Consider the following 23,914-nt stretch of genomic DNA (forward strand, 5'->3'; position numbering starts at 1 on the left):
ACTTGGTTTTCTTTTCGAGTCATCTAGAAAACATTAAAGTTATTCCGACTGCGATTTTTTTCAGGTCAAAAGTTTGCATCATTATGCAAATTTTCTTCACGCACAGCTGCTGCTATATTTCGCTTGTTTTAGGAGTCTTCGTCATGTCACATTAAATGCGATCCAGTTTCATAATATCAGCTTAGAAGAGTCTATTGGATTGTTAAAAGATATCTAAATTACAAGGACGTGATTTGCAACTTCTTATGGTGCTTTCTGAATATAAATTAGGGCACCAGGTTACGAGGGTTGCCCGAAATATAAGCACAAATATTGGCGAACATGCAGCTAAAGAACACACCGGCAGAAATGAAATTCTAAATATTAAAACACTGGAGTCGTGTAGTGAAGGGCCTTCCTAGTTTTAACGATGACGGTCTGAGGAATCAGTTTGGTATTAATCCAAGAATTAACTACAAATCCTTAGCAGAAGAACTCGACTTTTCGCACACCCGTGCTGCCAGAAAATCGCAAAAATGACCCCACATAAATGATGGAGCATTTGATAAGACACACCAAAAAAATATTAAAATGCTTTGAATTTTGTTATTCGCTAATTCTGCATAACATAAATTACCCATTTGATACAGAAAGTACGAAATATCCATTTCCAAACGTATAACACGTAACGATATCGCTATCTCATATGAAACACGCAATGGCTATATGCAAATAAGTTGGACCTCTTTGAGAATCATCCTTTATAAGTACTTCTTCATACCTTTTAAAGCAATATGCTGATCTTTCAAGCAGGTCAGTCAAAACGTAGATTAAAATAAATCATGACGCGAAATATCATTCCAAACAAACAACACAGCAGAAAGCAGTGTTAATTATCAAAATGGTATTCAGAGGACATCAGCTTGCTTTTGCATCTACAGGTCATGTATAAGGGCCTCATATTCCAACAAACAATTTTAACACGCTAACTGAACTATACAAGGGAAACTATTAATCATCTTTTATAAATATTACTACAAAAAATTAATACAAAAACGATCTTAATCTACAATAATAGTCACTGAATTTTCAAAATTTTTTCTTTCAACCTTAAAAACGTGTTCAGGGCTACACACTTTTAAAAGAAAAAAAAGAATATAATTATCTAGATCACAATCGATAGATGTTATTCTAAAGTAAATATAACTCTACCATCACAAAAGGTTTTTGCTGTGGTATACCAAAGCTATATTTTAGAACAATCACTTTATTCTACTAGTGTATTCAACTTTGCAAAACGGTCGATCAGCTTTGATTCAGCAAACAACAAAATCTACATGCGATAACGTGAGCAGCCGGGACCGTGGTATCAATGGCTAGGAAAGAAGGTTAGTAGAGTACAGATAACCACAATATTGATTGTCTTTTACTGATGCGATCGATAGGATATACTGAATTGTTACGCATGCGCATTTAAGCATCGAACCACGAGGGGAGTTCTGGGATTGAAAGCAGGGAATGGTTTGTTAGCATCGATGTTCATCGCGGGTAATTGGTCGTGAACAAAAAAGGAAAACAAACAGGTGAACGTCTTTCATTTCTAAGAATTTTCCAACACACCACTGGTTGCTTGTTCTTTTTATCATGCGTCTGTGGTACCAGACTACGGATGCATGCAAATGCATGGTTTTATAGTTTTTATTGAATGTAAAATACTTTTGTAATTTAGGGTTATTCATTACAGGATTATGCTCGCGAGACATTAAAAATCATTAGCAAGGGAACTATGGAACCAATACCAAATTTTATTATACTGACAGAAACGTAAATTTATTAAGTTATTTTACATTTTTCACAGATGTTCAATGTATCCACTTATGCTGTAGATATCTGCCGTAACAGCATTATCAAGTGAATCCGATATATCAAGTATACTGACAAGATTCACTTGAATATATCGGAGAAGTTTCTATATGCTGAAATTTATTGATTCTTCTTTCAACTTTACGTACAGTCTGTTTTCATTTGTATTTATGTTTTTAAACGCCGGAGGTGCTATTAATCTTGGACTCGCTTTTGTGATACGGACAAAAGGAAAATTATATGTACCAGCAATTGTTCAGCATAATCAAGATTCCGTTGATTATAAAAAACGTATTAATGAAATTTATAATTAATTGGCTATTGATATAAAACTTTATGATGCAAATAAGTCAAGTCGTATTTAAAACGCATAGGTACGATAAGTTTTGGAATTTAAAAGTCATCCGAGAAAAATTTTTTCTTTCAACCTTAAAAACGTGTTCAGGGCTACACAGTCGTAGCTAGGGTTTTCAGCGCCCAGGGACGAGTGAAGATTTCGCGCCCCCTACTGCTTGCCAAGGATGGAAAACATTTAATTCTAAAATGTCATAACATCAGTTTGACGCCCCTTGGATTCTGCGCCCGGGGACAGATGCCCCCCTCTAGCTACGCCCCTGAAAATATTCCAAAATTAAGGTTGTTACCGGACAAACATTATTGATTTTTCCCCTCTTCTGACCCAGTGAAAGCAAGCATTAATCAAGGCAATAACTTTTTACGGAAACAAGAAACAGGTTGAATATTTCTAAACAAAGTGATTTAAGAATCAAGTGAAGCAACTGCATGCCAACTATTTAAAACACTGCGTCAATACATGAAGCGCAGCTATCACATTAATTAAATTCGAAATTTTGGGAAATTAGAGTGTCTGAGTTTGTATCGATAGCTTGTTTATATTTATAAAGCTAAAAAATAATAAGAATACAAAAAATAGTAAAACATAAGGCTAATAAACCTTTTCAACACAGTTGCCCCCATGCCGCTCAGACACTATACATTTACAAACACCCATGCCTTCTCCGGTATTCGAATCCGGGCCCTTCGCTGCGGCATTCAGAGTCACTAACTACTATCGCGGTTGGCGGCACGTTAACCTTTGAAAGTTATGTCAAATGCATGACTGATTTAGATAAAATGGAACTACTCTGATATGCGCCCTCAAGTCGCCAAATATTTTTGCCGAGAAACTTCACGCTGCCATATTACTATCTAAATTTTTTGTCTACATTTTGAACTTTTAGCCTAAAATGTCTCCAAAAACGCGGTTTTCGCACATGCAAAAACTACGTTTTGAGCACACAATTTAGCTAAAAATCCGAAACAAAAACAAAAAATGTAGATAGCAAAAACGTAAAGTTTCTAACCAAAAATATTTGACAAGAATCCATGTACACAGCGACATGTTTTAACTTAAAAAAACATCTACGAATTGCACAATGTAGGCAACGAACGAATCTACAAACTACGCACACCTCGCTTTAATAAATTAACATAACAACAATAAATTTCAAAGAATACCATGTACACAACATCCTATTTAAACTTGAAAAAAATTCTACGAATTGCACAATTTAGGCAAGGAAGGAATCTACGATCTACGCACTCCTCGCTTTAATAAAATAACATAACAACAATAAATTTCAAATAATACCATGTACACAGCGTTCTGTTTCAACTTTAAAAAACATCTACGAATTGCAGAATTCAGATGGTATGCATTAATCAACAAAATAACTAAAATAAATTTCAGACAATTCAAAAAAACAACAATAACGACAGAAATTCATACTAAAAAAAACAATGAACATTACATTCCACAAAATAAGAACAAGGATAAAATAAAATGCACTTACCATGAATTAATGCATTTTCGAATAGCAGATATATAAATTTCATACCGCCTTTAACATGCCGCCACGTAATCACTATCGTATTTACATGACAGCCAGACACACTATCCAGAAAATTTATACTATGGTTCACAAATAAATAAAATCACAAATCCCTACTTCTATCATGCACTGCCATTAAAAATAATCTCCCAGACCCTCTTTCCACACTTCCAAATACCCACTACCCCTCAACAGGATAGCCACAATCATATTTCCTTTTGCCGAACTTCAATTCAATAACTACCATTTTATCTTTCCCTCCCATCTTCTCAGACACAGAGGCGAACCAACGAGCTCCAGCGAAAGATTTTTCAACGTCAACAGGGTTGCCATAGAACACGCAATCGCGCCAAAAACCAGCGCAGAACACATATCGCCACATTTGGTGAAATTAGGGCGTATATTAGAGTTGTACCGATAAAATTAATAAATATTGTATTACAGAAATAACAACAAAGATTTTAATACATAATAGCCACCTTGACTGTGATCGGCTCGAGGAAATTGTGGTTTTTGATGAGAGAAGGATCAGGAAAAACAGGAGGCCACAGAAGATTCACAAGGATGTTTGAACTATCTGAAATTGCACTGCAGCTTGCTGCTCTTCTTTCAATAAGTCTATTTTTCATTTCACGTATACAACGATTGCATGGTAGGAGCAAGCACTTGAAAATCTCTTCAGTGCAATCAAGTAATGGGGAAATCTTTACCCTAACGCTGCATGCCAAAGTTCCATGTTGTTGTGACTGTTAGCTTGCAACTTGACGTTATTGCCGATTTCACAATTTTTTCTGCAACAGCTTTCGGTTCATTCTTTCTCATTAACTTATATTTTAATGCCGATTTTATTGTACACGGGGAATAAAGTAAAGTAACAATGTAATGCAGGTACTTATTTATAAGACGCAAGGTACGTCTTTAATTAATTATAATAGTGATGTACACGTTAACAGCATTTGTTCTAGAATATTAATAGCATTTATTACACTCTGCACATTAGTTAGAAGTATACTCTGCACGAAAAGGACAGTTCTATATCTTGCGTTCTACTGGGCCACTGACGAAATTCAACTTGCGTTTTTCATGTCTCCAAAGCGCGACTCGAGATATATATCAGATTTATATATAGCATTGTTCTAACAGGTATTTTGACACTAAATCTCAGTTTTTCTGAAACGAAATAGGCTAATCTTTAGAATATGGTAACAAGTAGTTTGGCGATATTTTGGTAAGGCTATATAATAGTTACTAGCTAGGACTTTAGCAATAATCTGAGAAGTACACAGATTATTTTGTTTCAGAGAAATGAGAGATCATGAGACATGTAATTTGACATTTTCCGGAAAATTCCGATCGTGATTTTAGCTAATAAGCCCTTAGAAACAATTTCGCTGCTAAAGTGCAGAATCGCCCACTTATCTGTTTGGCGCTTTTTACAAGAGTAAGAAGAATTGGATTTTTGTATATATATATATATATATATTTTTTTTTTTACGTTTTAAGTGAAAATAGGTCGATGTGTACATAGATAAAGTCAAGAGTGTGCGCAATGCCATTCTTGTGCAATTCTGAGATTTTTTTTAAGTGAAAATAGGTCGACGTGTACATGGATACCGTGTATGTGAAATTCTTAAAAACGCGGCAAGCAGTTTGCGATTCTGCACTTTCTCCCAGTTTCGCACCTAATCTGCGTCATGATTAAGCATTTTTGTTCCATAAAAGTTCTATAGTATAAGCGTAATTCGGCTAGCAGATTGTTGGAAAAAATGTTGAGTAAAAAAAAAAACATGCCTTTACTTCGTGAAAACAAAATGGCGTCCAAAACAAAACTAGCAGTTTGCTGTAGCAGGGTTGGTCGCCAAGATTTCGCCAAAAAATCGCCAAGTTACCATAATGTAAAGATTTACCATGAAATACCGATGTTTTTCAACATTTAGATTCTACGACTCAAATTATGCCAAACTGCCAAGTTTTGTGAAAAATCGCACTAGTACATTTGAAAAAATTAGCTCTCAAATTTTAACTCCTCAATTGAATTTTGGTATATATTCATTAATCTATCATTTCTATTAAACTTATTTGATTCTTCCTTTTTCGAAATTTAGACTCATTCCGAATAAAATTCGTCTACTTTTTATCATTTTTAAAATTTGTACTTTTAAATAATTTTTATAAATTTTTCAAAAAAAATTTTGAATTATAATCTATAAAATTTTTACCATCATTTTAAAGTAAATAGATTTCTAAGCATACCTGCAAAAAATGAGAGTATTTTTATTCAAAATTTCGGAAGATATACGTGAATTTATATATTGGCAAATTTTGAATTCTGGCATATTTGTTGAAAGCGATATAACGACATCAAATGTGGTTTAGGAACTTTGTTAAAATTATTTGAAAGTAGGAAAAATGTGACCTTTTTACTCGCACATGCACAATGTAAAAAGGGAAAGGAAAATCGGTTGCCATGTATTAAGAAGTTCGCCAAGTGAATTAATTATTCTTAGCGCAAACTGAAAAAAAATTGCAAGATAAATTTTTGAATTTCTCCGTAAATTTCTCACCAGATTTTACTAAATTTAATATTTAGGCATAATTTGAGACGTAGACTCGAAATATGGAAAATAAACCGGCATGTCATTTCAGGAAAAGTCCGATTTTGTGTCAAAATACATATATTAGAACAATGCTATATATATAAATCTAATACATATCCTAAGTCACGCTTTCGAGACATAAAAAACGCAGTTTGAATTTCGTCAACCGGCCCAGTAGAACAGAATAGAACTATCCCATTTTTGTTTTGCGCAGTGTACCTAGTTCAAATTATTCAAAAGAACGAACGATGCACCTTTTTTTACCGTCGTGCGCAATGAAAGGAAAATAGGTTACCATAAATTAAAAATTTTAAAATTTTTGCCAAGTGGCTTATTCTTGGCACAAACAGGGAAAATGTAGGCCAAGATTTTTTTTTTAATTTCCCGGTAAGTTTCTTACCAATTTTTACATTTAATACTTAGGCATAACTTGAGTCGCAGAGTAGAAATATTGAAAACAATCGGTATGTCATTTCACAAAAAGTCCGATTGTGCTTCAGAATACCTATGTTAAAAGGATGCTATATAAAAATATAATATATATCGCCCTTTCGTAAACTGAAAAACACAAATTGAATTTCGTCAAGTCCAATAGAACGGGAGATGTAGAACTGTTTTCTTTCTTTCTTTCTTTTTTTTTTTTTTTTTTTTTTTTTTGTGTGTGTGTGTGTGTGTGTGTACAAAGTGTACATATAACTCTGAAACGATTTATTTCGTTACAGCATCAAACAACGCGCATTTATGACACACATTCAAATGTTATGTTTCATTGATTGAGAAGAGCTTTCTATTTTTCCAATAAGCGGAAAGTAAAACGGCTGATTCCAGATGTTAAAAGTTAGGAAAAATATCACTTACCCAATTCACTGATTTTTCTTCTGTATGAAAAAATGCTGCTGTTAAGCAAATCCTTTAAATATCCTTGGCTGGAATATCCAGTCCTCAACAGTTTTTGAGCAAAGGACTCTTTGTCAGTTCTCTACAAAATAAATTTACTTTTAACATAATATTCATTGTATACATAAAAAAATAATCTACTCTATACAAAAAACTCTCAAATCAGTTAGAGACCATATTAAAAGCTGACTTCTAATTAACATCCATACTTAAAATATATTAATCAGAATATTTAGTTTTTAATTTATTGGAGGAAAAAGACGCAAAGAAGTAAGAAATAACAATACATTTTTATATGGATAAAACTGGTTCTTCAGTGCAGCACTATTGAACGTAGTGAACATTATGGTTAATTGAAGTAAAATAAGTTTCTTGGAATTAGCGTACGTTGCAAAGATTTTCCAGTTCTGAAAGGAAGAATAAACAAATCTGATGTGTACACCCCATGACTTCCTTGTACGGAATATTAAATTATACGCATTTTTTCTTGCATTTCATTTTAACTTACTGAATTGAACTAAATCTAGTTCGTCTATAGCGCAAAAAACACAATAGAATAAATGCTCTCATTAAAATTCACTATATTTGTTAACCATAGCGACACTCTGGCCCTAGGTTCACTTAACAGCGTTACATTTCGTTCATTTTTTAACTCAGAATGCACAAAATTTATATCATCTTAAGAATTATCTAATAGTTGTCATATATTCTATTCATAAATCTAAAACGATGTATAAAAGAAATTAAGTAAAGAACAACAACAACAAAAGAAACAGTTTTTCACAGACGATTCAGTATTTCTCATTCAATTAATTCAGTTCTCAATTCGCGACACTGAAAAAAATGCATTAAAACTCAAGACGTCTGCATTGAAAATTATGAAGTGAATCTTAAACACTTATTTCCTCGAATAAGTTCCAGAATGGATAAAGCATGATTTAATTCGCAATAATAAAAGATGGTGTTATCTTTGTTATTGCGAAGTTTACTTTCTCTAGACTGGCAACAAATCTACTATTCTGCTCTTTCCAATGTAAACAAACATGTCCGCCATGATACTTAAAAATTAGGCTTAACTGCACTTAAACAGCTTTTACATTGTTGATAATTCTACAAATATTGCATAGAGATTTACTAAAGGCATAAAAACCTTAACCGGAAGATAAGAACAACATAATTCAATCATTTTTAAAGCAAAAAATGCAGAATTGACAAACATATAAGAACAATAAAACTGAGATCACTGAGCCGAGTAACAGAGTGGACATATATACAGATATATTTATATACTTTTGGTACGGCCGACTGCAACCAAAATACGAGGTGCACATATACATGTTATACCAGTCCTATATACAAAATTTCAACGTTCTGAGGCTACTCGTTTTTGATTTATGCGAGATATATACGTATGTACACACACAGACGCCACGAAAAATTCTCTTCAGAATTCATTTTAAATTAGTTTTAGAATTTTTTGGGGGGAAAATAGTCCTTTATTCTGTCCTTACGTACAGATGTCAAGCAAAAACGTCGTGAAATTCCATTCGATAGAGGTGAAAATGGATATTTGCTTTCGCAATTACAATACTTTATTTTTACTTCGTACAAGGATGTAAAAAAACGAGCGTGCGGACCACTACACCACGAAGGCAGGCTACGAAGGCGGGAGAACACATCATACAGTGATATTTTGTATTGTTTTTAGAATGGCTATTTTACAGAGTATTTTGTGTTTAATATAATTTGTGCCACATACCTTGTTCATACATAATAAAGTTCCAGTTAATTTATGTGTCCTTGACTACTAGAACTTTATGGGAGTGGGAGTATCTCGCGACTACTAGAACTTATTCTTGACTACTAGAACTTTATGGGAGTGGAAGTATCTGGTCTCCTTAAAACTATAAAATAGAAGTCCAAAGAAGGGTTAAATTACCCTTTTATTCACTCAAAGAAATGCCAACAGTCGGCCCCTTCTTGGGCTTACAGAAAAGCCTCCACTTGGGCTTTAACTTAAGATGAGAAAATAAGAATCTTACTAATTCTAACTGACTTAACTTTAGACGAAGCTGTACAAAGACAACTAACCGAGTTGGCCAGTAATTAACCCTTTAACTGCTTAAGACGTGTTTAAACGTTTTTGGAATTTCTTTAAAAATGCTTAAGACGTCTTTACACGAATTTCAAATCGCACGAAAAATGCTTAAGACGTGTATACACGAAGCCCGAATTTCGCGAAGATTGCTTAAGACGTGTTTAGACGACGTGATCTGGTCTGCTTTACATGGAGTAGGGCCCAGGTACCAATACTACTCCTAAAGCTCATAATCTCTGTTATTCAGATCCATCAATGAATAATCCTCTTTCGTTCCATCTAGATTGTTAGATAAACTACATTTTTAAATGACGTTTGAATTATGACTGGTTTAATTTCATACCATGTTTCTCACACACTATTTCTACACTCGCACATCTCATTCGGCCTCCTTTTGTAAATGTTTTTCCATCATCTAACATTCCAAGTATAACTGCCTAGGCAGTATAGTGGTTAGGGAAGCCCACTGCAGTACCAAAGGGCCCAGGCTCAAATTCAGGAGAAGGCATGGATGTAACTTGCCTATCTTTTCATAAGAGTTAACTGTGGTCGCCTATTAGGTGCCTCCAAAATAAAATGATTACCGTGTTCAGCCTTAGGAGTGGCGAAAGCCTAAAAAAAGGCTGTTGCCACCAAAAACATTTTAATACAAAATTCAGCTTTTTCGCTGATATTTTAAACCTCACCGGCGAATACTATTAGGCACGTAACACTAGGGGCTTAAAGTAAAACGCGATCCAGAAATCTCATTCTGGCAAACAAGAAAAACAAGAATTTAAAGGAAAGGGTTTCAAAATTCAAAATAACTATTAGAAAATTAAAATAATCCCCACAAACTATTTATTTGTTACATACAATTCTAGATCTTTTAATTAAGAATCCAACGGCTTTGGATTTGTAAAAACAGCTCAATCAGAAAGCGAGATATAACCATTTTCCTTCCAAAGGGAATCTGACGATTTCTCGCCAATGTGGTGATTTTCTGGAAGATTCGCGAAACACATTTTCCAAGCCCTACCACCGATTCCTCCAGACGATTCAATAGATAGTTTCCGGAGCCCATGCTGGAGAGCTAAGAATTAGCTGTTGTGAATTAGCGTTTAGCTGAATTACGAGTTCGCGTTTTTCCTGAAAGTGATTTGAGGAATTTCACGATTTATTTCGTGTGCTAAGGAAATTCCATCACAATTTATTTCGTGTGCTAAATATCTGAGCTCTCCCTAGATTATTTCCAGCCATTATTGCGCTTGTTTGTACAACTTATTGCATTTAATTTCCGAATTTTCATTTCTTCTTGCTTACCTAGATTAATCGCTTAAGCATTAATCCCATAGCTCTCAACAATATTATGTGATTGCTTATCATTTTACTCAACAAAATACTAAATTAAGATTTTAGGATTTTGTACTTGAAAATATGCAATTCTCTATGACTAAACAATCCTAAATGCGGAAGTAAAACTGAATTAAAAGTTAATTAATGTCTTGTGAAGCGACCCCACAATGACTGCCAGTAATTCATTTATTCTCTAACCGGACCATTTACAGTCATTTATACATAAGATCAATCATAAACACCTCATTTAACACTGCCAAGAAACAAGATGTTTTTCTTCCTGATATATTCTGTTTCTGTTATTCATTATACGGTCACAGGTAAAGGTCATTAAACTTTGTAAGAATTTTAAAATAGTTTAGATATGGAAAACAAAAACCGACTAATAAGTTGTTTCATATTCTTTCACGATGTTCTTGGTCATTTTTCGAATACTTTGAAAGCAATTTATTTACGTTAACTTCAGTTTCATATTTTTTACATAACATGCTAATTTTTTATAAGCAGTTTCGTTAAAATAAATGCAATAGATAAACAGATATTTTATTATACAAAAATAAGTTATTTTCGGCTAGAAAACTAATCGCAAGCCGCTTTATCAAAATAACGAAAATATAGCCCCAACAGATAGTGATCATCCGGTATCAGAAAATATTCGTGCATCTTACGTAAACATATTAAAAATTACAACAGAATCGCATCTGTTTAACAGTTGCATATATTTAGATTATATTAAAACTACATATTTCAAAAAACCTGATATGGCCAACTCTTGACCTCCAGCCACCTCTGTGTTTTAAAAAGCAACGAAATTATCACTTCCGGTTTGAACTTTGTTTTTCCCTAAACAAAACCTAATTTGCTTTTCCAATAAATGAAAAGATTTGTAATACGAAATTTTAGATTTTGTTTTATTAGTTATAATTGGCTATATGTAAGAACTGGTTTTTCGAAATTCATAGCAACATAATAAAATATTTGCCATTTTATTTAGTTAAAAACTGTTTTTTTTTTATTGAGCAGCTAAATAACATGTAATTTACCTTGATTTTTAATTAAAGGGAAATAAGTATTTATAATATATATGTTACCGTGAAAGACCGAAATTGGAGAATGTCGACTTTCACCGGAGAATATCAACATTCACCAAATACCTCGGTGAAAAACCGAATATTTCACTACATTCTTGTATATTCGGACCCTCACCGGTGTATGTCGACAGTCACAGATATGCTCTGGTGAAAGTCGAAAAGAGAGGTCATAAAGTGCCATAATAGTTTAAGTTGTTGCAATAAATAAGATTTGAATCACATAATTTAGTAAGTTTTTTATGACTGTTATTTTATTTTCTCATTTAGAACCTACTGTATAATTAACTAAGTTTTTCACTTCTATTATTTTCCTTTCTCATTTTGAATGTATTGTGTGTTTTAGGTTCTCATGTTCTTAAGTTCTTATTTCAAGTCTCAAGTGCGTTTATTCGCAAATGAATTACGGAGAAGAAAATATAATATTGTTATATGTTCAACATTCACCATAAGTACATGGTGAATGCCGACATTGACCGGTTAAGTCAGAAATAAGATTATTTGGAAAATATTTCGGACATACACCAAGCGACTATGTGAATGTTGACATTCACCGGTGAAAGTCGACATTCTCCAGATTTCTGTGTTTCACCGTAACATATATACTCCTATACTAAACAAATAAGCAACAAAGGCAAAGCACGGAATAAAATTAAACCTAATCAATGGATATGCGTGAAATTGATCCAAGATGTTGCTGTGGCATTTCTAGACCACACAGCAAACAATAAAGCAAAGATATATAAACACATGTATTACCACCATCACATTCCGAATAACCATGGGTCCGAAGAATGTGCAATGGAAACATCACGCTAATAACAGGTATGATACCCTGGCCACACAGACGGTATAGTGGGTAGGGGAGCCGACAGCGATTCCGAAGGGTTCCGATTGGAATCCCGGAGAAGGCATGGATGCAAGGTGGGCGCCTATTCGGTGCCTCCACAATAAAATGGCCACCACTTCTGGTCTTAGTAGTGGCGAAAGCCCACCATTAAAAGAAAAGTGTTTTGAGCATAATTCTCAGATTGTTCACTTTATTCGCTAAACTGCTATGTTTTAAATAAGAAAGTCAGTTACATATATCTTTTCCATCCGGAAGTTTGCTGAACTATGCCACGCTGCTAACACAGAAAAGCTCAGAAAATGGGCAACTCTACGCTACAAGACATCATACTTCGAAAATAACAGCGACATCATACTTCGAAATCGCAAAGCTTTCAGTTCTCTCTTGCAACAATTAGGAAAGGCGAACTTTTCTACATGGGGTATGGCCATCGATCCAGGTGTCAACACCACTCCTATTGGAGGTGGTGATGTCCACTTCTAGCCGTGGATCTTGATCCAGAAAGGAAAAAAGTGGATTCTTACCTTGGAGGTAAGATACCAGCTAGTTTTCTAAATTCTAAATAGTTTGCCGCTCAGTGTAGCTGCACTGGCTTTGGCGGCAGGTCTTTTGAGAGAGAGTAACTGGCAAAAATTCTGCGCCGCATTCTCACAGACAGTTGACCATTTCAAACATGTGTATAGTTCGACCTTCGCAAAAGCAACTTTGGTTGGCATTCTGCCAAAATACTTAGGTCTGCTCAGAAAGTGTGTTAATTACGTACTGCAGAACGAGGGGTCACATGAGGGTTCTCTCTTAGCCGGAAAGAGAGAATTTACTACGAAAGAGAAAAAGTCCCCGTGTCATCGGGGGATCCTGTCATCATACGCTTTTCCCACCTTTGGTTTACAAGAACAGAAATTAAACTTCGTATGGATTTGAAACCTGAAAAACAAGCATGCTGATTTTATATATATAATTTATGGATTTTATTCAAACAGTGCATATTCCATGCTTACTTTAAAAAAAAATATGATTACTAAAATTAATGGACGTACATTTTTGACAGTATACTTTTCGTATACTTCCGCTCAAAAGGGGGGGAAATGGTCAACAAGTTTTCACCTTATTTAAGCAGGATATATCCAGATCGTAGTTGATTTAACGTGACATTTGCCAGTATATATATATATGTGTGTGTGTGTGTGATGTATCAGCTTTAGTCGTAGCTTAAATAATCAGACGATATGTTTAAAAAACAGGATCCATTTATTATTATTCAGGAGAAATAGCAGTTACAAAAATCAGATATCCCGAGTAAATAAAAAGAATTACTAATAACTTTTTGTATGAATTTTACTGCATCGTGACATTTAAAAGCCCCGATATTCTTTCGCGAGTCCTTTTATAGCCTCTGGAAAGGCGGAGCTACCAAGAAATGACGTCAGCCTCGTCAGCCAATCCAGTTCGCTTTAAATATTTCCAGAACATTCTAAAACTGTACGTGTAGAAAAGGCGGGAAAAACAACTTGACTACGGGGCTGTGGATTTAATTCCATGTACTTTCAAATAAGAGAACGTCGCCATTAAAAATGAAAAGAACGTACAGTTAGAATTTTAAGTGTATTCTTGACTATGGAATTTTATTATTACATATATATACTCACTCCCTTGCCTGGCTTAAAAGTCTCTAGCCGGCCTTTATTTTCGCAATCGTTCGTCGTAATCATACACTTCTAATTACAGAAGCGTTTTAAATGACGAAAATATTCATGTTTTGGATATGTCAAATTTAAAAAAAAATCTAGATAAATAAGAAACCTAACTTTTAATGCGGTTTTCCGTTTCTTATATTTGGGAAATTTTTATATACTCGTTATGAAAAATAAAATGATAAGAAGTTTGAATCCCGTAAGATAAAATCTGACCTGGATATTTAATTTCAAAATTTGCAGGTTTTAGCTTGTCTTGAAGGTTCGGTTATTTAAGTTAGAATAATTCAAGAAAATAAGTTTAAATGAAGTGCAGCAAAAAATGCGTATAATTTAATAGACCGTACAAGGAAGTCATGTAATGTCCACATCATATTTGTTAGGAAGGACTCAAGGGAAGAAACTATTTCACTTCAGCACCGCATTCCTGAAACTTCAGGACTCAAGGGAAGAAACAGCTTCTGAGTTGTCAATCTGTATTTCAAGAGGAAAATCGTGAATAGAAAAATAGCGTAATCTATTAATAATTACAGCTAAAAATATAAGCCTCCCCCCGGAAAAGAAAGACGAAACAGTACTAAAAAACTAAATTGTTAAGCACAGATAACATCAAATGGTGAGGATTCAGAGAAAATCACTTAGATGAAAGTACTTAAATCGCCATTGGGCGATATTCAAAGTAATCGAAAGCGAAAGGATCGTAAGCCAAGGAAAAAGTACTTAAATATTCGTTACGCGAGATAGGGAAAGTGATGAAATAGACGCGAATTTGGCCATTGTGGAGCGAAACGCATTCTGTAAAGGAAAAAAAACTTTAAACTGGAGTTGGTTACTAAATCAAGAAATCGAAGAGAATATGGATTTTACAATTTTAACTTTAAAAAGGCTACTCTTTTTCGTATTTAGTGTCAAAATTCCATCCGAGGGTTTTTTTTTTTTTTTTTTTTTTTCTTTTTAAAGATCCGCAAAGAGGTCTCTTGAGGGTTTTACTGTCCTGATCTAAAACTTTATTTATTATCTAGAATTCACAGAGGAAAATTTCGGACTTCATAAATTAATATTGCAAAAATATTTTATTTATTCCGTTCCAAAACAAAACTGAAAAAAAAAATTGATACACTGTATCATACATTAAAAAGGTGCCAAAATATTACGAACAAGAAAAAAGATCGGGAAACGGGGGAAAAAGCCATTAAAACGATTCAACACCTAAATGAGTTCACTGAAATCAGCCCGTAATCTCTCATATCCGCAGTCAGTTCGGTACAATACAAGATTAATATCTCTCAGCAAGGCAGGAATGATTCCTTTCGTAGTTTACATAAATGGAATAGAACAGATACATAATTGTGGGCGGGGTTCGCTGTCTTCCACACTTCGTCCCCTCACCCTAGAAATAGACATTGAACTTAACAGCAGGGGGTGATGGAATCAGGAATGCGGTGCCTCAGACAGACAAGAGAAGCCGAAATAGGAGGGTGAACGCCCCGACTGATTCTCCTCCTCCCCCCAAACATACCCTGATTACAAGCTCTACTGCCCCCAATTGAAGATCAGGGAGGCGAGACCGGAGTCACGAGGAATCGGCGGGAACCTGGATGCGACATTTATAGAACTGGTTCCCAACATGACAAAAAGAAGCTTACTCTAGGATGTTTGTCTACAGGAGAATTTCTCGGCTGGAATTCTGAATAGAATTCTGCAGTCCAACGTTGATGAATGGTCACTAATTGTTCCAGGACAGTCAATAAAGAAAAGAATTTCTACTTTTTAATCTATCTGTAGGAAATTTAAACTCCACTTTGGCTTAAGCCAGTTACCAGAAAGAGTAGATTTAGTTAAATTAAGTTACCAAAAATTAGTAAATTTGTATTTAGAAAGATTTTCAATTAAGTAAGCTACATTTAAACTACGGTTCTTTTTGTCACGTAAGTTTGACTAAGAAATCGTATCATTTCTCACAGAATTATTCAAAAGTATTCAATCTTTTCTGTTATTATTATTCCAATCAAAGCCAAGAGGGGTAATAAGGAAAAACAAATTTAAATTTATGCCTTTTTCGAAATGTTAAATTTTGCAAATTATGCTAAATACAGGGTACAGTTAAAACTTCTATACAGGAATTCTATACAGGAGGCGAAATAATATGTTATTTACATTATCTGATTGATTTACTTTGCTTTTCTAATTCTACACATATTTCACTCTTATGCTTGATAACCATAACCCTTTTTATATTCTTTAATACTTCATGGGTTGAATATTACGTATATTATTATGAAATATCTCAAAGAATTATGTAGCTTTTAACATATATTCTACTTAAAAAGACTGATATTTTATAGGATTTTAAAGCGCTTTCATTAATTATTCGATATTTTAATCGAAAAAGTAGTTATTAACAAATTATTAAAGAAAAATATCAGGTACTGAAACAAGAAATGTTATTTTCTCCCTCTTTTTCTGCATGCTTTCGTGGTGTAACGGTTGCACACTCGGCGCGTATTCGAGAGTTCTAGGTTTGAATCCCGGCAAGGTCATTGCATATTTTTCAGCTTCCTGACATCGATAATTATCTAATGACTCTACAATAAAGTCATATTTTTCAAATATTATAAAATTATCATTAATTACCGGAGTTCTAACAACTAAAACTTTACGGTGTACTTGATGATCTTAAGCATTCTTGCTAAAATACTCGAAAATGCACTTTTATTATTATGTGAGTGATTTTTATCTATTAAAAAATAATTTATTATTTTATCTATTAATTAAGCTTTACAGAAAATATCGGTTTCGTCTACCTTCTGAAGCTTTCCATCTAGGAAAGAGAGGAACTGTTTTCACGAAAGATCTTTCCGCCAACTTCGCTTTAAAAAAAAAAGTAAAAGAGATTCACCAGTTTCAATTAACTGAAAAGATTCGAATGCTGGCCCCTGTGAAATCGATTTTTTTAATTAAAATTAAAATATAAAACTTTGCCACAACACAGTAACCTTTCACGTACGCAGGTAAGTATGCTCTAAAGCTTAGATTTTTCACATGTAAGAAGTAGAACCTTGAAATCGGATTAATTAATTAATTAATAAGTAATGAAGCAAATCAACAAGCAAAATAAAATAAGAATTTATATCCCTTCTACTTTCTTAAAATACCTTCGAAATTTTTCAGCATGTCAAAGTACTCTCATACGAATATTTGACATCCTCAAAGAGAAATGACACCCTGATTTATGAAAATAATTGATTACAAAAAAAGAAGAAGCCCACCGTAAAATGGAATGTAAAGGTTAAATTTTTAAATCTTTTATTAGGAAAATCTACGATTCTTAATGCTGCACTACACTTGAGTTTTAATTAAATATATCCCCTCTTACATGTTTTCAGTTTTGCGACTCTGGAAGAAGAAAAGTGACTTTAAAGCAAGAGAAAACCAATTTGGATGCAAATTCCAATTTGGATATGCACATTCTTTTTCAAATGTTGCGCATGGCATGTACGAATGCGACAGTAAACTGAAACATTACGATGTATGAAAGGCTGACTTTGATTGCGACTGAAAATTCTGCACTTTGATTGGCTCCAAATTCCATATGATGACAGGTACTTTGGCTATAGAGTGGTACTTCGGCATTCTACATCCTTGGGCTTATAGCAAACGAACTTTTCTTATCATATATAAGAGATAAACAAATAATCCTTTCTTATAAAAAATCCTATTATTATTATTAGTATTATATCATCACTTTTTAATATTAAAATACAAATGCAGTGGATGAAATAGATACTGTACATAAATAGATTGAATTGGATTATTCAGTTATGGCAAAGCACACGAGGGCTATCTGCCTATAGGCAGGGATGCCTTCGTGGAGAACTTTCTAAGGGAAACTGGCTCGTATACACGTTACACATGGGGAAAATCACGAAAACGCCCATGCAGCCAGCCCGTTCGCGGGATTTGAACCTCGGACCGAACTACCAGTGTTCAGCGTCTTTACCGCTCGGCCGCTGGTAGGCTCCTGTACATAAATAAAGCACTGCACATGATAAAGACCGTAAATATGTTTCTGATATTGAGATAAAAAGTAATTTTTAAACATACTGTTAACGACTCTGATCTTTGTTTGGTAATTATTTAACTCCCTTATTTAATTATTAATTTATTAACTCCCGATTTAACTCCCTTAGCAACGCTATCCCATTTAATAGCGGTTTCGTTTATCTAATTATGACAAAACACACGAGGGCTATCTGCCCTAAGGGATGGGATGCCTTCGTGGAGGACTTTTTAACGGAAAACTTGGTTCTTATACAAGTTATACATGGGAAGGGGGGAAACATGCAAACGCCTCTGCAGCCCAGCCCTTTCGCTAGATTCAAACCTCGAACCCAATCACCAATGTTTTGCCGCCCAACCGGTATAGCGTCGCTGACTGCCGTGCCGAAGAGTGCGGCATGGGGACTGCGGCGAGCCGAAAGTTTTCGCGAAAGGTTAGTGGTAGGGGAAGAGGTGTGGGAGATCCTCGGACTTGTCTCCCGGGGTGTTCTCCGTCAAATTGGGGGGGGGGGCGGAACTGAGATAAATCGCACTGTCACCTGTAAGGTGCTCAAGACTGTTGCCAAAGGCAGGCGTATGTTGCGCTCCTCGCCATGAGGAATTTTGTGGGTTTGGTTTGACTATAGGTCAGACAAGTGAGCATTAGTCAACAACAACAAAAGCCTGTGTTCAGCGACTTTACCTCTCGGGCGCTGATGGTCCCTAGATTAATAGCGTCTTTGTTTTTCAAACTATCATACGGTATGCAAAAACTAAGTCCCAGATACGCATGCCATCGTCCATCATTTAACGAAGCTCATTTTTTTGCTATCTTTCATTTTCCATGATGATCTCAATCATTTTCTTCGCTGCTTGACTCTTCACATTAAGGTATCCGACAACGTTCGGAGCACTTTTTTTCGAAAAAGCAGTATAAGTATACTATAAACGAATTTTCTCATTTATTATCTAGAGAGATTAATTATGCAATATCAAAACGTAATATATTCTATTATTACCCTGCAAAAAATATTAAATTTACGTGAAATTTTAAGCAAATTTTAAAAGAATTTGAAACATTCTATACGAAAAAATAATAAAGTTATATTAAAAAGTCATAGAATAATAAATTACATGCTTTTATCTAGGGAATGATATAGGGTTTTAAAAATATCTTGCATAGTAAAAAAATTTCAAAATTCTGAAATTTTTTTATGACATTTTCAATAAATTCACGATGTCATTATTTAAATAACAAGCCACAATTTCAAAAATATTCAACATATAAATATTCTGGTATGTCATTCCCTAGATAATTATATATAGATTAAGCATACAACGTTTCATAAAAATAAAGTAATAATAATTTCATTTATCTTGCACCAAGTGAGCCGGTTTTTAGAAAAAAACGATTTTGAGAAAAATGCATTTAAAGTTTAAAATGCTTTATTTTTATTATTAAATTTTGACCCAGATACCTGAACCTCCCTATATCTATAGGTTATACCTTCCTTTTGTTCAATTTGATCTGTTTTTCTGTTTATATGCAGCCTATTTGTTTTTTTGTGGTAATTTTTACTCTGGGTAGTGAGTGACATTTTGATTTTCTCATTCGCTCCATGTCGAGCTTACTAAATCTCTTGACTGCATATTCACCATGTTGCATATCTATATAATTTAAAATATCTAGTAAGCCTAAAAGCCATATGTTAAAGTGTATAACAGCTATATATGCCTCCAATTTAAGAGTTTGTAATTTCACAATGGCAACCATCGGTATAAATTTCCAAAAAATGTCATTAAAATTTTGTTTGCATTTTGTGTCTTCCTTTTTTATAAGCAGTTTTAAAAGAACTGCTGCTCACATAGTTTTATATACACTCTGAAGAATATTAATTACATTCTTGGGCCAGTCCTTTGAATTTTTTTGTATACACTATTCTAACTGATACAGGTAACTGATATTTACAAAAAAAGTCTGGTCCATCTGAGCACTGACCATGTATAGGTAGATTTGCACTAGAGAAAGTGTGAAAAAAATGGACCAATTATAGAACTTTCCATTCATTGTTCCTGATTCTAACTCCATTTTGAAATTTGTCAATAAAGACATCATTAGTGAGCGAAATTGACCCCTCCATCAAGATACTTTTGTTTTCCCTTCAATTTTCCAACTCTGGAACGGGGCTTCTGAATATGACTTACGCGTTCATATTTGGTGACACTACTTAAATATAAATATCTTTTACGTCACCAATCACTTTCAAACATATCTTCTGCCGATGAAAAGCATTTTAATTTTAGTTCACTCGATGGGAATTGCTTTATTAATATTAATATTATTCTCTATTTCCTTCGCAACACGTTTCTTACGCATTTTCGATTACAAACACGGCTTCAATTTTTTTATCACCCTTTATTATACTTTTAACTCGAATGTTATTAAAAATAGTCAAAGTCTAAGATAAATCTAATTGCAGTATGCAATGTGCCGAATCAAGTCAAACTCATATGCTAGCGAGGACATAACGCTTTCGACAGATAATTAATAAAAATATTGCATTTTAATGAAAATAATTTCATTTTCCTGCACAGATTACAGATAAGATTCTATTAATTTCCTCTCTTTAAAAGTCTTTACATTACATTTCAAAGATAAATTATTTATATCCATTTCTAGCTCTTTTCAACTCTTTGAATGCGCACGTTCGGTGATTTAAATGCCCATTTCCGGTTTTTGCGCCTTTATGAAATCCTTAATATCTCGGTTTCTAATTAACGTAGAAACAAAAGCAGACCAGTTTTGGAAAGCTAAATAAACAATCTATCCAATGAACGAATAAAAGAAAACTGCCATTTTTTTTTGCCAAAATTGGCCTTTTCAACGTGTTTGGATACCTTAACGTTTTATTAAACTTCATTGTTGATGAATTTACAAAACATTTACGCGAAAAACACACTAAATCGCTCGAAAATCGAAAGTTATTGCGCGAGTTTTTTACTGAACAGGACACGTACTCATGGGCAGTTTAAAAAATTTAATTGTTTAAAAAATTTAATTGTAATTTTAAACTTTAAATGCATTTTTCTCAAAATCGTTTTTTTTTTTTTTTTTTTTTTTTTTTTTGCTCGTTTAATTAACAATTAACAATTGCTCGTTAAATTGCTCAAAATCGTTTAGAGTTGTCTAAAAAAAGAAAACATGTGAAGTACCCTCAATTGTGAGTCACAGAACTGAGACCGCGTTCCAAACAAATATGACTCCGCGTTTCATTACGACGCTAACTAAGTTGGACGTATTTCAAAGCGAGCGTATGTCGAGGTACACTCTGCCCCCACCCCCAAAATAGGACAGTTTTATATCTCCCGTTCTACTATATCGATGGAAGAAATTTAGTTTGCGTTTTTTATGTCTCGAAAGTGCGACTTAGGATATGTATTATATTTATCTATACCATTGTTCTAACATAGGAATTTTGACACAAAATCGGACTTTTTCCGAAATGACATTCCGAATTTTTTTTTCACATTTCGATTCTACGACTCATATTATGCCTAAATATTAAATTTTGTAAAATCTGGTGAGAAACTTAACGAAAAATTTAAAATTTTATCTTGGCGCACTTTTTTCAGTTTGCGCCAAGAATAATCTCGCTTGGCGAAATTCCTAATTTATGGTAACTTATTTTCCTTTACATTTCCTTATGCACGAGCGGGAAAAAAAAGGTGTTGTTTATTCTTTCAAGTAATTTTAACACAGTGCATAAACCACATTTGGCGTTATTATCGTTTATAACAAATAAGCCAAATTTTAAACCCCGCCAAAATATAAACTCATACATATCTTGGGAAATGTTGTATAAAATCTTACAGATATGCCTAGAAATACATTTGCTTTAAGGTGATGGTAAAACTTTTATAGGTTATAACTCAAAATTATTTACGGAAAATTTATATAAATTACTAAAAAATACGACTTTTAAAAATAAACCAGAAAATATCTGCGAATTTAATTTGGATTAAAACTAAATTGTGAATTGTGAAAGAAAGAATCAAGCACGTTTAATACAAAACTGGACATTAATAAATATATATCAAATTCAATTAACATTGAAGAGCTAAAATTTTGAGAGCTAATTTTTTAAAAACTATTCCTGCGATTTTACAAAACTTGGCACTTTGGCATAATTTGAATCGTAGAATCGAAATAAGGAAAAAAAGTTGTACGTTATTTAAGAAAAATGTCCCATTTTGTCTCAAACTACCTATGTTAGAGCAAAACTATATATAAATCTAATATATAGGCTCACTTTCGAGGCATGAAAAACGCAGGTTAAACTTTGTCAATCGACCCATAGAAGGGGAGATAAGGAACAGTCCCCTTTTTTTTCGCGGGGGGGGGTAGGTGTGTGCACAGAGTGTACCATTCCATATTAATGACTAAAAAATTACAGCAAATAAAATATATTTAGATATTTTGTGATTATACATCACATTTAGAACATTTGAAAATATTAATAGAATGCAAGAATTTTTTTCATTGTTTATTAATAAACAAACACAAAAATATTCAAATTTAGTTAACAAATTAAATAATTAATTCGCGTACCAACTTCATATATATATTCACTCACGCAAAGTGTTTTGAAAAAGCTGTCCATGAACGTAGAGGAAAACAAGAGCTGTTTCTTCCTCATGAGAATATCAAATTGTTGTGAAGCAAGAGAATGGCTGAAAAAATTAATCTTCTAGCAAGCACTGTTGCATAGTTACGAAAAGCAAATTTCTATAAGACTCTGGGGAAAATAATTTCAAGTGACAAGATTTCTTGATTTAAAATAAAACTTAGTCTTTTAAGAAGTGAGATCGCAAAAAAGAAATCTAGAAATGTTTCTATTGCTGTTTGGGGTTGATGGATTTGAAAAAGATATCATTAAGCTTTTTCTCTTATTGGAAACTACCTTGAAAGGATGCAGAAAATAAAATTGAAAAGTACTTCCCTTTCCTTTCAAAGCAAATGAAAAAAGAATTGATCTTTCGTTGAAACTATTACTCAGAGAGCTTTAAAAGGCAGGAAGAAATTCGCAGGGTAGGAAGAACTTCGCAAAGAGCAGATTGTTCATTCAAGATCTTTCCCAGAACAAGTTCTCTATACTTTAATACATTTGCCATTCATAAAATAATGAAAGAAATTTTTTTTTAATTACAGCTTTCTAGATTTACGAAGTATTTTTATTTAATTTGCATTAAAGAAAACAAAAACAATTTCAACAAAGTGAATCATTTAAACCAATTTTTGCTTATTGTAATGCTTCTCGATAATTTCCGCTTCACGTTTGGAAAAAATGACAGAAACAAATTCTTCAGCATTTTTAACTAAAATCCTTCTCATTGCTGATGCCTAGTCTTGAAAACTCTTTTTAGAATTATTACGACAGTGTTAGAAAAGAATTCATATATTAACGCTGTCATTAAATTTCACTACAATTAAAACAGCGTATTTATTTCTATTTCAACATTCATTTCTTATTGCTGCATAAACAATTTATGCAATTTAACTTTAAAAAAAAGTTCAGTCTTTAATGA

At 33.5% G+C, this 23,914-nt stretch overlaps 1 protein-coding gene across 1 annotated transcript in view; it reads right to left on the bottom strand.

Annotated features, from left to right (window-relative positions):
* LOC118190340 (neurotactin-like) overlaps positions 1-23,914 on the bottom strand; it is a 177,520-nt gene that overhangs the window by 107,899 nt on the left and 45,707 nt on the right. Inside the window, exon 2 of the mRNA XM_035361045.2 lies at positions 7,190-7,310. The gene's annotated coding sequence lies outside the window, so the exon portion shown is untranslated. The remainder of the gene's footprint in view (positions 1-7,189; positions 7,311-23,914) is intronic.

This window comes from Stegodyphus dumicola, chromosome 2, assembly GCF_044657685.1.
Source record: "Stegodyphus dumicola isolate Sdum_Otavi_A_Nest chromosome 2, ASM4465768v1".
Taxonomy (NCBI): Eukaryota; Metazoa; Arthropoda; class Arachnida; order Araneae; family Eresidae; genus Stegodyphus; species Stegodyphus dumicola.